Here is a 14701-nt window from a genome sequence, read left to right on the forward strand (position 1 = left end):
ATCCCCTCAAAACCAGGATCTATAAGTGAGAAATAGGGGGCATGCCATCAATATTCACTCCATTTCTACCTTTGCTCTCTGCCCCTTCTCTTTACTGTACTACTTCTCCCCTTTTTGGTCCTTCACCTTCTCTCCATTCCCTCCTTCTACAGGTCAGAGTTTTGTCTTCTAAGAGGATAAGCCACTGGACTGGCTAATTCTTATTGTGAGTTGAGTGATGGCTAACTAATCATTCTTGTCCAGTGCAATCTTCTCTATTCCTACTGTGGCCCAGATGTTCAGCTATATCTAGACAGTCTTTTCCTTGGTCTCCCTTCTCCATTTCTTCCCTACTCCACCCAGACCATCGAAACCACACAAACCAACTCTCAATATCTCTTCTGTCATGTCAGTCCCTTGCTCAATGACTGCTCGGTGCCTTACATGCCCAGTTCAAGGACTAGGAGCGCTAGATGAGAAGGTCTGGACCAGGAGCCTTGGACCGAGGGGCCCTGTGGCTCAGAAATGAAGAGTACATGTTGTGCAGCCCAGCTGCCTGGGGCAGATCGCATTTCCACCACTTTTTGGTTCTATGACTTTGGGCAAGCTCCTTGTACTCCTCTGCCTCCGTTTCTCCATCTGTGAAATGGAGGTGAAAAACAACATAACCAGCTGTGACTATTCAGTTAGGTAGTACACCCAGAGCACCTAGGATAGTGGCTGGTACACAGTGAGTGCTCTGCAATCTTAGCTATTAGGAGCTCTGTTATTACCACTCTCATTCATGGCATTATTAGTACTATTACTTACGGTATGAGTACTACCAGTAGGAGTAGTAGTAATAATCACTGAGTACCAGATAACTGAGTGACTTTGACCTTGAACAAACCACTCCATGTGGCTGAGAAGAGGGTTTGGTTTCCCCACCTTTTTTTTTTTTTAAGTTAATTTATTTGGTTGTGCTGGGTCTTAGTTGTAGCACGCAGGATCTAGTTTCTTGACCAGGGATCGAACCCAGAGCCCACTGAATTGGGAGGACTGTGTCTTAGCCACTGACCACCAGGGAAGTCCCTCCCAACCTTTAAATTGAGAAGATTGCCACGTGTCATCTCCAACCCTGGAATCTTGTTTCTCTCTTCCTCTTTGTGTATTCAGGACCTACCCACCAACACACAGTACCACGTTGTTGTAGGGTGGTAGGCTGCGGTTTTCCGTTCACCCTTAGAGAAGCCTTCGTTCCTAGAGTTGTCCCTGCACTCCTCCAGGTGCTGTCAGTCTTTCTAGATAAAGGACAGGACTCGGTCTTTGTGATTTCTGCTTTTCCTCCAGTGCCTGGAGCAGCTCTTCCTACATAGGCATTCAGGAAGTGCTTTTGGCCAAATTAATGCTGCCGAGCACCAAATGTTTTTTGGCCACTTTCAGTTCTGTGTCCTCCCTGCCTCTCCCTCTCTGGAATCACTTCCCCAGCAGAGGGCCTGGAAATGCTCTTTTTTCAATTGCCAGTTTAATTTGCCACCATCTGTCAGAGGACAAGTTCTCAGAGGCCTGGAGCACATTTCCAGGCGCTCAGCAGGGGACCCATCCGCCTCCAGGCAGAGAGACTTTACATATCAAAAAAAAAAACCCAGAAAGGCAGCAGGAGAGAAGGGAGGCAGACACTGCTGAGGACACACTCTTACAGGCTCCAGTTTTTAGTTCTCCCCACTCTCTGGGCACTGATAGAATTTTAGGAGTTGACTTCTAAACCTTTACAGAAACTAGTGTCGTTGAGTACAGACATCTTCCAGAAAGATAGCCTCCTAGACGTATCCTTTATTCTTCTGTAGGTTAATGGCTACAGCATCCACAGGAGGCGAGGCACTGGTTAGCAGACAGTGAAAGTGGTAGTCACTCAGTCATGTCTGATTCTTTGCAACCCCGTGGACTGTATGTAGCCCACCAGGCTCCTCTGTCCATGGATTCTCCAGGCAAGAATACTAGAGTGGGGCCACTCCTTTCACAAAGAAATGACAAAAAGCCCTAAGATCCACGGGTTATGGGTAAGAGAGGTGGGAAATGCCAGTTTTTCCTAGAAGTATCAATGATAAAATCTGTAATATCAGATAAGGAAGTCTCTACAATGTAAATGAGCAGAGCAGACCAGTCTTAGACCAGTATCCTCTGCCTAGAAAGTCAAAAGTATACTTATGAATATTTTAATCTGTGTATATTTGAGCCTGTTAACTGCCCATGCTGAGAACACTTGCTAGGGTTTTAAAAAATATACATCTGTTTTCAGACGTGGCCAGATTTCTGGCAACTGCAACCCTCCAGAACACAACCAGGATCCTGGGGTCAAGTAAAAACATCACAGCATCACTGCCTCCCTGTATCCCCAACTGGCATGCATTCAAGAAGTACAGAAGCACTCTGGCTGGAGCAAACTCTACACTTGTAGCATCACATTCATTGTGAAGCCCATTCGGTCGGCTAGGAGCCCCTTTTGTGCTGCAGATACAATTCTGATAATGATTACAAACCAGAAGGGCTCCTGAATTCAAAGGCTGGCATTTCCCAGGTTCATCTTGCCAATCTTTGCAGCCAATGTTAATCGCAATTGGTAGAGCCAGGTAATTCCATCCCTGGTTGATCTGATCAAAGAATGTGTGTCTATTGTCTCTTGATAACACATCATAGTGTGGTTCCTAACTTAGGGCTTGCTGCCATCCGGCACCACATGATAGACAGGCTACAGACTGACTCTGGGGAGAGTGATCTCTACTGTCTAGCCCTGGGCAGTTGGGAGAGGCCTCCTCTACATGTGCTGCACTGAAATCCAACCTCCTTGAACCTGAAGCAGGACCTTTTATCAACTTCAGCTGTTCAGAGTAGATAGAACAAAAAAAACCTCTGAAGGAGCCGTGTCATGCTGAGGACAGGCTTTGGAGCTGGGGCTGCACTATCTGCACCCAGGAATATGTCACTCTTCCTCTCCTGCTTTGTTGCTTTCCAAGAAGAGGACCCAGCCATCATTTTTCTCCAGGCTTAACCTGGCCCCTCTTTCTTTCCATCCTATTTGCTCTTACCTCTTCTGGGAACTTTTCAATTCCTTTTATTTAATTTTGGCTGGGCTGGGTCTTCGCTGCTGCATGCAGGCTTTCTCTAGTTGCGGTGTGCAGGGTTTTCATTGTGGTCACTTCTCTTGCTGCGTAGTTTGGGCTCTAGGCCCATGGCACATGGGCTTCCAGAGTTGCAGCCCACTGGGTATAGAATTCAGGTTCAGTAGTTGTGGTGCACAGGCTCAGCTGCTCCATGGCATGTGGGATCTTCCTGGACCAGGGATCGAACTCATGTCTCCTGCATTAGCAGGTGAATGAATTCTCATCTATTGTACCACTGTACAAGGGAAGTCCTCTCCTAGGAGCTTGAGTCCAAATCCACCCTCTCACCCTGCCTCCTCACCCCCAACCCAGTCATCTCCAACACCACCCAGGCTACACTACTCAGCATGGTCCTTCCTCCACCTCTGCCCGGTCTAATGATGCATGGAGCTCCGCAGAGACCCGCTCTGCACCAGCTTTCATAACCACTCCCTTGAGCTTGTTCCCAGGCTCCTCTCTAACTTAAGATCGAGCTGGCTCTTTTCTGGAGAATTAAGTGGCAGCCTAATTTATTGAGATTAACTTGTCTGTTTTTATGTTGCCATTTCCCTCTTCTATTCCATGAAGACAGCCAAACACTTTGTACATCCTTGCCTCTAATAAAAACCTTTCTGGCTTTTATTGGAGACAGCACACTTAATGCTTTTGAAGGGAACAAGGAGAAGAAGGAGCTGCTTCCAAGAAAAGAGGAGGAGAGGCAGGGGACAAGTTACAAAATAAAGAGGTGGAATACTATTCAACAACACAAAAGTAACACAGGACCAAAAATGAATGCTGATACACCCAACAATGTGGAGGGGTCTCACATATAGAGTGCTGAGTGAAAGCTGCAGGATTCTAGTTATGTGAAATTCTAGAACAAGTATGGGCTTCCCAGGTGGGTCAGTGGTAAAGAATCTGCCTGCCAGTGCAGGAGACACAGGTTTGATCCCTGGGTTGAGAAGAACCCCTGGAGGAGGAAATGGCAACCCACTTCAGTATTCTTGCACAGAAAATCCCAAGGACAGAGGAGCCCGGCAGTCTGTAGTCCATAGGGTCACACAGAGTCGGACACGACTCCAGTGACTTAGCACATATGCATGTCTTTTTCTGGCTAAAGTCTTCAGTGACTCCAGGTTCCTTACAGAAAAGCATCCCTTGGCCTGAATGAAATTCAAGGGCCTCCTCAATCTGTCTGCCTTCTCAAACTCATGAGCCCACAGCTACTCCTCACGAAGGAGACAGTGAGAGGGACATTCTGTAAGAAGAGACTGTTAAAACCAGTCAGAGGAGTTACGTTGTCTTGTTTCCAGGAAGTCACACACTTCAATACCACGGTTGCTGCACACAACATTTGGCCAATGTTCAGAGAAAGTGAACAAATGTCAATACTTATCTAACCCAAGTGTAATTACAAGTGTAAATCTCTTAAACACTGGGATCTGCTCCAGCCACCTTTTTCATAAGAGCCACACACAGGAAGCATTTATGCACATGTGAGTTTGGGGAATATGTGAGGCATGCACAAGCTTTGGGATAGGTCCCTGCTCTGCCCCGAGGGGAGCAGACATTGTTGACTGTGTGCCCAGCGATCTGAATTGTGCACACACACCCCTTCCATGCAGCCTGATTTGTCTCAGGGAGACACACTCTTCCACTTGCTCTCACTAAGTCAAACACTGAAATCCACTTAGCATGGACACGTGCTGTAATTCTGACCATGGAACACGTAAGGGGAACTCTTCTGGGAGGCATGTAGGAAATTGCCCTTTTTCTTAGAAAAGACAATCCAGGATGAGCTGTCTCTTCTGCTGCTGGATGTGATGATGTCTGGATAAGAGGCCTGAAACAGCAACTATTCACTGTCAACCACAGGAAGAGAGCCAGAACACAGAATCTCCTGCTAAGAATGGCACAACAGAAAGATGGGGAAAATGGGGTTCCAGATGATTCCAGTGGACTATCAGGTTAATCACTCCTGGAGCTACTTACCTATAGATTGCTTCCACACAAGGTGATATTCTTATTTATTCAATCTATTTGAATTTGATTTTTCTGTTACTTGTTACTTGTATCCAAATGGAGCCTGCCTTGGTCAAGTCTTTCGTCCTTGCTAAGCTTCATTTTTCTTCTTTATAAATGGAGTCAGTGACGCCCAAATCATGGAGTGACTGTGAGGATTAAGTGTCAAGTATCCAAAACACTGGAGAAGACTCTTTGAGTCCCTTGGATTGCAGGGAGATCAAACTAGTCAATCCTAAAGGAAATCAACCCTGAATACTCATTGGAAGGGCTGATACTGAAGCTGAAGCTCCAGCCACTTGGTTCTAAGAGCCAACTCATTGGAAAAGACCCTGATGCTGGGAAAGACTGAGGGCAGGAGAAGGGGATGACAGAGGGTGAAATGTTTCAGTGGCATCACCAACTCAATGGACATGAGTTTGAGCAAACTCCGGGAGATGGTGAAGGACAGGGAGGCCTATCGTGCTGCAGTCCGTGGGGTCACAAAGAGCTGGACGTGACTGAGCGATTGAACGATGACAATCCAAAACGCTGCCTAGCACAGAGTTGGTGATCAACGCATAGTAGTCTTTGTCTTTAAAAAAAAATTTGTAATTTTATTTGTTTCTGGCTGTGCTGGGTCTTCATTGCTGAGGGAGCTTTTCTCTAGTTGTGGGAAGCAGGGGTTATTCCTCATTGCAGCGTGCAGGCTTCATTGCAGTGGCTTCTTTTGTTGCAGAGCATGGGCTTTAGGGCCCTCGGGCTTCAGAAATTGTGGCATATGGGCTCAGTAGTTGCAGCTCCTGGGCTCCAGAGCACAGGCTCGATAGTTGTAGCACATGGGCTTTGGTGCTCCACAGCATGTGGGATCTTCCCAGGCCAGGGATCAAACCCATGTCTTCTGCATTGGCAGACAGATTCCTTACCATTGAGCTACCAGGGAAGCCCTGGCTGTTCTTTAATTTGGCCATGTCTCACAGCTTGTGGGATCTTAGTTCCCCAACTAGGGATTGAACCCATCCCCTGGGCAGTGAGAGCACAAAGTCCTAACCACTGAACTGCCCAGGAATTCTCAGTAGTCATATTCTCAACTACTTGTCAACCTCATTTTTCAGGTAGCAAACAATCCTTTAAACATTATCTTTTACACTTTCCTTTTTCAACTTTTTTTTTTAAATACTTATTGAACAGAATTGAATCTTTCTGTGGAAAAATTATCAAAGCCTAAGCAGCTTAGGATCATGACTAGGAATCTTCATTATTTTTCACATACACAGTGCACTACACCAGTGAGTGTAACAGCAAACACTGGGACAGACTCCTTCCTGGTTCCTTCCCCTGCCGGCAGTGGGAAAACAGAAAACCGCTCCAGATGTACATCACTGAAGTGATCAGGCTTCATCAACAACCCAGTAAGTCCAGAGGAAGGTGGGGACAGGAACACTAACTCAAAATCTAATATATTAACACTAATTAGGGACGAAACACTAGAACAGAGAGGTTTCAGAACCACGTGTCAGGTAAGCATGAATTTTAGGGCACAACCATGAGGAAAGAGCAAGGGGTCAGAATGTGGGCTTTTACCCAATCCTTTCTGGTTACCCAGAAGGTTTATTACTTCTTACTTCTGCTGGTTTTATGAATCCTTGAATACCCAAGTTTCAAGGAAAAGTGTTACTTTAAGTAGATCAAGGACATAGATCTCCCAGCAGCCACTGAGAGCGAGAGACTTCAGCTTCTCCACCAGCCTCTACAGAAAGGGCAAGGCCCGCCTGGAAGGCAAGTCAGTGAATTCAGACTGTTGTTGCGCTGCTGTTGTGTTGAGATCTATTAATGCCGTCAGTGGTTTTCCTGAGCTGTTTTTAATTAAAGGTTTATTTCAACCAAAGTGGTGAATGAACAAAAGTAAATACACGGAGGTTTGAAAAACAAATCAGGTTGGAGAGAGAAATTGTGCATTTACTTCTGCACATTTTCAGCTACAAATGACATTCTGTATTTCCTTAGAGGGCAATCTGACAGCTTATCGCCTCTTTGAGTTCCTGTGTATCGATTTTATCTCTAGTGATACTACTAACAGGGGGCTTATTTGCACTTACCACACATTATGACAAATTCATCTATCCACTGACATTTAGACAGATGGAGCTACAGAAAGCTTCAACTGCACAGCGCCTCACTATCTGGGTAATTTGTACTTTATACAAAGATAGAAATGTGAGGAAAGTCTTGGTGAAAGTCTCAAGGAAATAGCTAAGATGTGAAACTTCTTTGATTCAATGTGTAAAGTGTAACAAGACACTTAAAAAATAAACACTTTACACATTGAATCAAAGAAGTTTCACATCTTAGCTATTTCCTTGAGACTTTCCCCAAGTTTGAAATCTAAGGTATTGTGGCATCCTCTTCCTCACATTTCTATCTCAAAGGAAATAGGCAGCTAGGAATCAGGTTAGCCTTCTGTGTAAAACCTGCTCACATGAATAAGGTGATACTTTCAAACCTGCAACATTTAAGATTTTGCTCTTTTTATGAATGGGGACAGTAATCAGCCTTTTCTTCCTGTCTTATCCTACCCTAGACACACATTAATTGCTTGAAAAGGCATAGCCTATTTTTATTGCTCAAATGATGTATATCACATCATCTCAGCTCCAATGTGTCATCATTAGATAATCACACCCATTACAGAGAATGAGACCACATGGAGTGGAAACCTGTTCTTACCCCAATGTGATAGGGATAGAGTAAAGGGACAAAGTAGGTGAATAAATGGTTAAACCCACTAGAAGACTGTTAAGTAAAAAAATGCAGGAGGACTTCCCTGGTGGTATAGTGGGTAAGAATTCTCCTGCCAATGCAGGGGACATGGGTTTGACCCTGGTCCAGGAAGAATCTACATGCTTCAGAGCAACTAAGCCTGCACTCTGCAACTACTGAGTCCATGTGCTGCAACCCTGAAGCCCTCGCAGATAGAGCCTGGCTCCACAAGAGAAGCCACCACAATGAAAAGCTTGCGCAGCGCAAGAGTAGCCCTCACTGGCCATTACTAAAGAAAGCCCACATGCAGCAATGAAGACCCAGCACAGTCTGCTATATATACAGGACTATATATATTATATATGGGAAACTCCTGTACATTACCCATCACTCAACAAAGTAGGTTTGCTTAACCACAAAACCAAGCAGGCTTGCCTAGCAGCAAAACCACGAAGCACGAAACATGCCCCAACAGTAACACAATGGTGGCATGAGCCCCACATCCTGCCCAGTGGGCTAAGTTAATGATGCCTAGGACATGCTGTCTGCACACATGAAAAACAGTAATTTGTGGTCTTAGCTTGACCAGTAGGCACAAGAACCTCCCGGCTCAACCTGCAGGAGGCACTGACGATGGAAGCATGACATCTACTCAAAAAAAGCTGTTTTTCTCCCCCTTCCCACTTTTCCTTTGGTTATAAAACTGTAGCCCAGTTAAGTTCTCGGAGCACCGCATCCTCTCACCCACCCACTTTTAAGCCTCACAAGTGCCCTATTCTAATAAATCATTTATCTATCACTTTGCCTCTTGCTGAATTCTTTCTGTGCTGAGATATAAAGGACTATGGTGCTGGAGCTCTTCAGAGCCCCTGAAACCACCACCAAACTGTTTCAAGTCACTCTTAAGGCTTTTTGTGTCTCAAGAACACTTTCCACTCACTGCATCATGAAATGTTAACACACTGGTAGGGCTTGTCTATAAATTGGTCTGGTAGGTGTAAACCAGCAAACAGTACAAAAAGCTGTCGTTCACAAGACATGCTGTCTGCATACCTATAAAGAAATGGCACTAGAATTTCTGAGTTTAGTAATTCTAGGGTAAATATACTAGACTGTGGTGAGCATAAGACTTCCTTACTGATGTTCTGGGCTTTCCTGGTGGTTCAGATGGTAAAGAATCTACCTGCAATGTGGGAGACCTGGACTCAATCCCTGGATGGGGAAGACCCCCTGGAGGAGGGCATGGCAAACCACGCCAGCATTCTTGCCTGTAGAATACCCATGGACAAAGTTGTCTGGTGGGCTACAGTCCACGGGGTTGCAAAGTTGGACATGACTGAGCGACTAAGCACAGTGCTGACGTCCTACCATGTCCTGTTGACCAGCCACATCTAGGGCAACTGGCCCCGATCTCAGAACAGACAAATGTTCAGAGGCAGAAGTGATGACAGATGTCAGCAAGGCCTCTCCCCATAAGAGACTGTTTTCAATTTGTGGAGCCCCTTCTTGACGTCGGGAGTGACAAGAGACATGTATTGCTGCAGCTGTGTCCCGGAGCCAGGGGTCTCCGGCCTGGTGCAGTGCGCAAGTTCTTTCTCCAGAGTATCTCAAGGTCACTTAAAATCCTAATGTCTATGTACTGTCAAGACAATACACGGGCATTTATTCCACTTTGCAAAACATTTGCATTAAACCTCAGGTAGCTCTATCTCAATCTGAAGTGCCATCCCTCAAACTCACAATAAAGCATTCTTTTAAGAGTTAGCTTTAGGCTTGTGCTACTGGAGTTCACCTTGCACATTTCATGAGGAAGGGCTGGGAGAAAACCTAACATATAAGGAAATAAAAATGCTTCTTTGATAAAGTATAACTTCAGTTCATTTCTTTGCTACTGAGGCTAACATGGCCCAAGGCCACTTATTAATACTGAAGGAACTTTAATCATCTCCTTTTACTATTGGTGCTCATTTTGAGAATATAAAGGGCCCGAGGAGGTAAGCTGCTGGGGAATGGGAAATGATCTTGCCAAGAATGGAGGTGACACAGAGCACATAGCCCCTGGTCCCAGAACACCATAAATCCCTAGTTCTTGTAATTTGATGACTTCAGTCAGTTAAAAAAAAAAAAAAAGGTTGAGATTTTCTGTTGTAAAGGACTAACCAATGTCCAGAAAAGGGTATACATACCTTGAATATATTCTGGAATATAAAGCTGAAATCACAATCCTGAGGCCAAAGCACAGTACCTCAGATCAGACTAAATAGGAAGGGCAAATGGCCAAACTAATTCATGCTGTTGTCATCTAAAGTTCATTTTAATGGTAAAACATACCACCTCAAGGAGCTCTTGATCACATGTTGCTAAATGGAGGTAATTTTTCATTTTTTTTCTGGTAAGAAACCTTCATTTACTCTTTATATATTAACCTTAGAAAACTTACATTGGTGGGTGTCTCAAGTCTGCATGTATTAAAGAAATTAACAAATCATGTCTTTGTAACATGATATGTAACCAATCTTAGATTTCTTTGACTTTGCAATTAACTTGGCATTTTTCCAATGATCTACATCACTAAAGAGAAATTGAACAAAGCCTTTAACCTTAAAGAAGAGTCTCAGGTAGCAAACACCACTTCTGTTTTGCTATTATAGCCCCTGCATCTTGAACAGTATTTAGCATACAGAATGTTCCAAACTAGTACTGCAGAATAAATCACACTCTGAACAATTAAACAGCCTAAAGAATATTTCATTTTTAAAAGTCATGCTGAAAATGGCATCCTTTAAATGGGACAGCAAATGTGTTTTTTGTATAACCCAGGTCCAAACTGCTCGACAGCAGCAAATCTAATTGAAATATATTCATTTATTAATGGAGAAAAGAGAGACATCTAGTGGATGGATTGAAAGACTAAACTCAAAAGCTACCTCTGCTACTCCTTCCATCTGTTAAATGTCTTTTAAGTCATGTGTCTTCTTTGTGAAATAGGTAAAAACAAGTAGTACCTTCAATTTCAAGAATATAAAAATGCTAAAGATTAAATGTAGTCTCCTACGTGGGGTTTAGGAAGTCATATCTTTCTCCTTGGGGAAAAAGTACTTAAAACCATTTAATTCATTCTTCCAATGCCCTAAGGAATAATGTGCAGAGTTGTAACTTCCATTTTATAAAGGTGAATAAGAAAATTAGGTAGGAAAATAGTACTGCTCAGATCAAATAACCATATATGTATTTTTTTAGACGTATCAGTGACGGATGAATTCAGACATACAACTCAAATGCAATCCAAATGTGGAATCATTAGCAAATCCTTGAAGTTATTAAAATATAAAATATACATACATATAAGGGTTGAACTACTTTTTCAATGACTCATCTTGCAAAGGATGAATTTTAAAGACAGCTATAAATGGATAGGTAAATTTTTAATTTGTGCCAAATTTGTGACCTATTTTTAAAATAGATATCCCCCTGCCTGCATCATAAGTATTCTTTTAAATTACTGGATCAAAACAGTGACAAGATCAGAAATATCATTTCCACAAGTCCTTTTTGAACCAGATCTTTTTTCAAGAAATATTTGAGCACTTCCCACATGCCATGGTAACTTCTTAACATTATCATAAACTTCACTTTTATTTGTAGCCTAAAAATGCTGTTTTTAAAACCAGTTCAGGTACTAATTAATAAAAATCCAGTTATGCCACTGACAAATTTAAATTTCAGTATTCAGTTCAGTTGCTCAGTCATGTCCGACTCTTTGCGACCCCATGAACCGCAGCATGCCAGGTCTCCCTGTCCATCACCAACTCCCAGAGTCCACCCAAACCCATGTCCATTGAGTCGGTGATGCCATCCAACCATCTCATGCTCTGTCGTCCCCTTCTCCTCCTGCCCTCAATCTTTCCCAGCTAATTTCAGTATTAGTGAGAGCTGAAATATGGTACATAAATTTAGCATTTGAGAGATACATGGCCAAAATGTTTAAGAGCTCAAATATGCCACCTCACCTATATTGGGACAGTTTAAGATTCCAAAGGTCGTTCTGTATATGAAGTGCCCTTTACTTTCTTTTTAAAGACCACTGCCTCTTAACATTTAATCCAGTCTCAGATAGACATCCTGAGTTTTAGGCTCTTGCTATTCATTAAGCCCTTTGGCCTGGTAACTATGGGCATCATGCATGACTTGGTAGACATTAAGTCATTTAACACCTTCCTCTTGTAAACAGCCTCTAGCACAAGAATGCTGGTATGAGCTCTCCCAAGAGAATGAGTCTAAGAGGCTAAGCAAGGTTGCCAAATAAATTTTGGGAAAAAAAACCATACGCTATTCAATATAAACAAATATTACCAACAAGTCCTATCCTGCCACTACTGAAGTGGTCTCACACAGTCAGTGTGTTTCCTCATCTGTAAAATACAAGTTTAAGTAGACCAAACTCTGAAAATTCCCCAGTGATGCTGATGTCAATTTGGGTGTGATATCAACCTTAACTGCATCAACTTTTAAGTCAGTCAGTGTTTGAAGGAAACACCTTCTCATCTTATGCCCCACTCTTCAAACTTGTCTACAATCACACGCTCACTCTTTGCCCAACTACTAATCGTTTCACAGGCTGTTTCTTCTATAACTAAAACATCTTCCCCATCTACTCTCCAACTACCAAAATCTTATTCTTCTTTCAGGATCTCAGGAAAGACCAGTAGTATTTCAATACAAAGTGCCCTGTGAAGTCCTTCCATCATCTCATGAATGTATGTGACATCCCAGCTAAGCATCATGGCACCAAAAACAAGTCTCAGATGTTTTTAACTGCCCAGCCTTCTGAACAAAGGATTCTTAAGAATTTGTTTGGGAATGATACCATGTATGGCCAATAAGAGAAAGATTGTGTGGTTTTAATTCCAGTATTAACTTTCTAATAAACCTCCAAGACATTAACAGCCTACCATACCACTGACTTATTAATTGAAAATGGAGGCAATTTTGAAGTCATCACCTCTAAATAAATTGGTTTAAAATGAAATTTGAACAATCATAACTGATCAATAAAAACCAGAGCTAGAAATCAGTGGTATTTTTTACTGTCGATTTTGAATGCTACAAAACATTTCAGGGCATTTCAATTAGCCTTGTACAATGCGATGATTTTCAGAGACATGGTCATTTACATCAGAGATTTCAAAATGATCAAAGACCTAGTTAAGGAATTACTAAAGATCTACTTCAGAAAATTTGATCACTTAAATAATTCCCCACTGTTTTATGTAAAATGTCACTGCTTTATTTTTAAGGCAAAAACTACTGGCATTAAAAAACATTAATAATTCAGTCTTAAGTTTTCTGATACAGATATTTTTTAAGGAAAAAAGCTATATACTCAAGTAACTCAAGTTTTAATTTCAAAGTGAAAAATGGCTTTTCTTCATTCATCTACCAGATGCAGCCACCTAACCACCACAATGTGCCAGGCAATACTGTAAGGCCCTAGAAAGAGCATATGGATAAGACAAACCCTACTGTGAGATTTTACTTTTGTCAACTATTGTTGGGTAACATTTATCAGTATTTTAAGAATCTCAGGCACACATAAAATACTAATTTTAGACCATAAAGTGCTGAAAGTGTTAGTCACTCAGTCGTGTCCTACTCTTTGTGACCCCATGGACTGTAGCCCACCAGGCTCCTCTGTCCACGAATTCTGCAGGCAAGGATACTGCAGTGGGTAGCCAGTCATTCCCTTCTCCAGGGGATCTTCCCATTCCAGGGATCAAATTGGGTCTCCTGCATTGAAGGTAGATTCTTTACCTTCTGAGCCATCAGGAAAGCTAATTTTAAACCACAGCCACACTTATACTGGGCTTCCCGGCTGGGGTTGTTGGTAAAGAACCTGCCTGCCAATGCAAGAGACTAAGGCACAGGTTTGATCCCTGGGCCAGGAAGATCCCCTGGAGAAAGAAAATGACAACCCACTCTAGTATTTTTGCCTGGAGAGTCCCATGGACAGAGAAGCCTGGTGGGTTACAATCCAGAGGATCACAAAAAGTCGGACAGGACTGAAGTGACTTAACACACTTATATTGTGTATTTTCCACTTCACCTGTTTTTTCCCTAAAACCTACTACCACCACCACCATCTTTACAAAAAGAAATTCTAAGTTAACATGATATTTCGCAAAACTCTGGGAAAAATATTCCTCACTCCTCTGAGAGCATCTTTACTAATACATTAGCCTCTGACCTCAGGGTAGATGTTCCATTCACCTTCATGCAGTGCCTGAATCACAGTATGTAGTCAAGAAATGCCTGTGAGATTACAGGCCCCAGATTTGATGCACTATATAGAGAGTATAAATGAGTTATAGTGTTTGAATAAAATTAAAACTATTTTGACTCAGCATCTTAGCTTAAAATGTAATATATAAAAATCACCAAAAGTGAAGAAACGCTGGAAAACAGTACAAGAATAATAATTTGCTAAATCAAAACTAAAGAACAACACTTTTCTTCTTCCTAATTTTTAATTTCCTTATTTTCTTCTTTCAGGTTTTTTCCCCCAGTTGCCCCTTTCTCTAAATCATTCATTTCTATTTTTGTTTTTTTGTTTTTTTTTGTTTTTACTGTGCCTGTGACACTGGAACAATGTTAATGCAATTCTAAATTCAAATAGGTGTTATTGCCTTTCAGCTCCAAGTTAAAAATGTATCAGTTAAACTGGGTTATGGCATAGAGAATACCAAAGACAACCAGATTTTAACTTGTTTTTGTTAAGGTTCTATCAAGACCAAGCAGACAATAAAGAAAACTCTGGAATGCTGGGGAAACATGTGGAAGAGAGA

The sequence above is a fragment of the Cervus canadensis genome, chromosome 15 (genome assembly GCF_019320065.1).
Source record: "Cervus canadensis isolate Bull #8, Minnesota chromosome 15, ASM1932006v1, whole genome shotgun sequence".
NCBI classification, from domain to species: domain Eukaryota; kingdom Metazoa; phylum Chordata; class Mammalia; order Artiodactyla; family Cervidae; genus Cervus; species Cervus canadensis.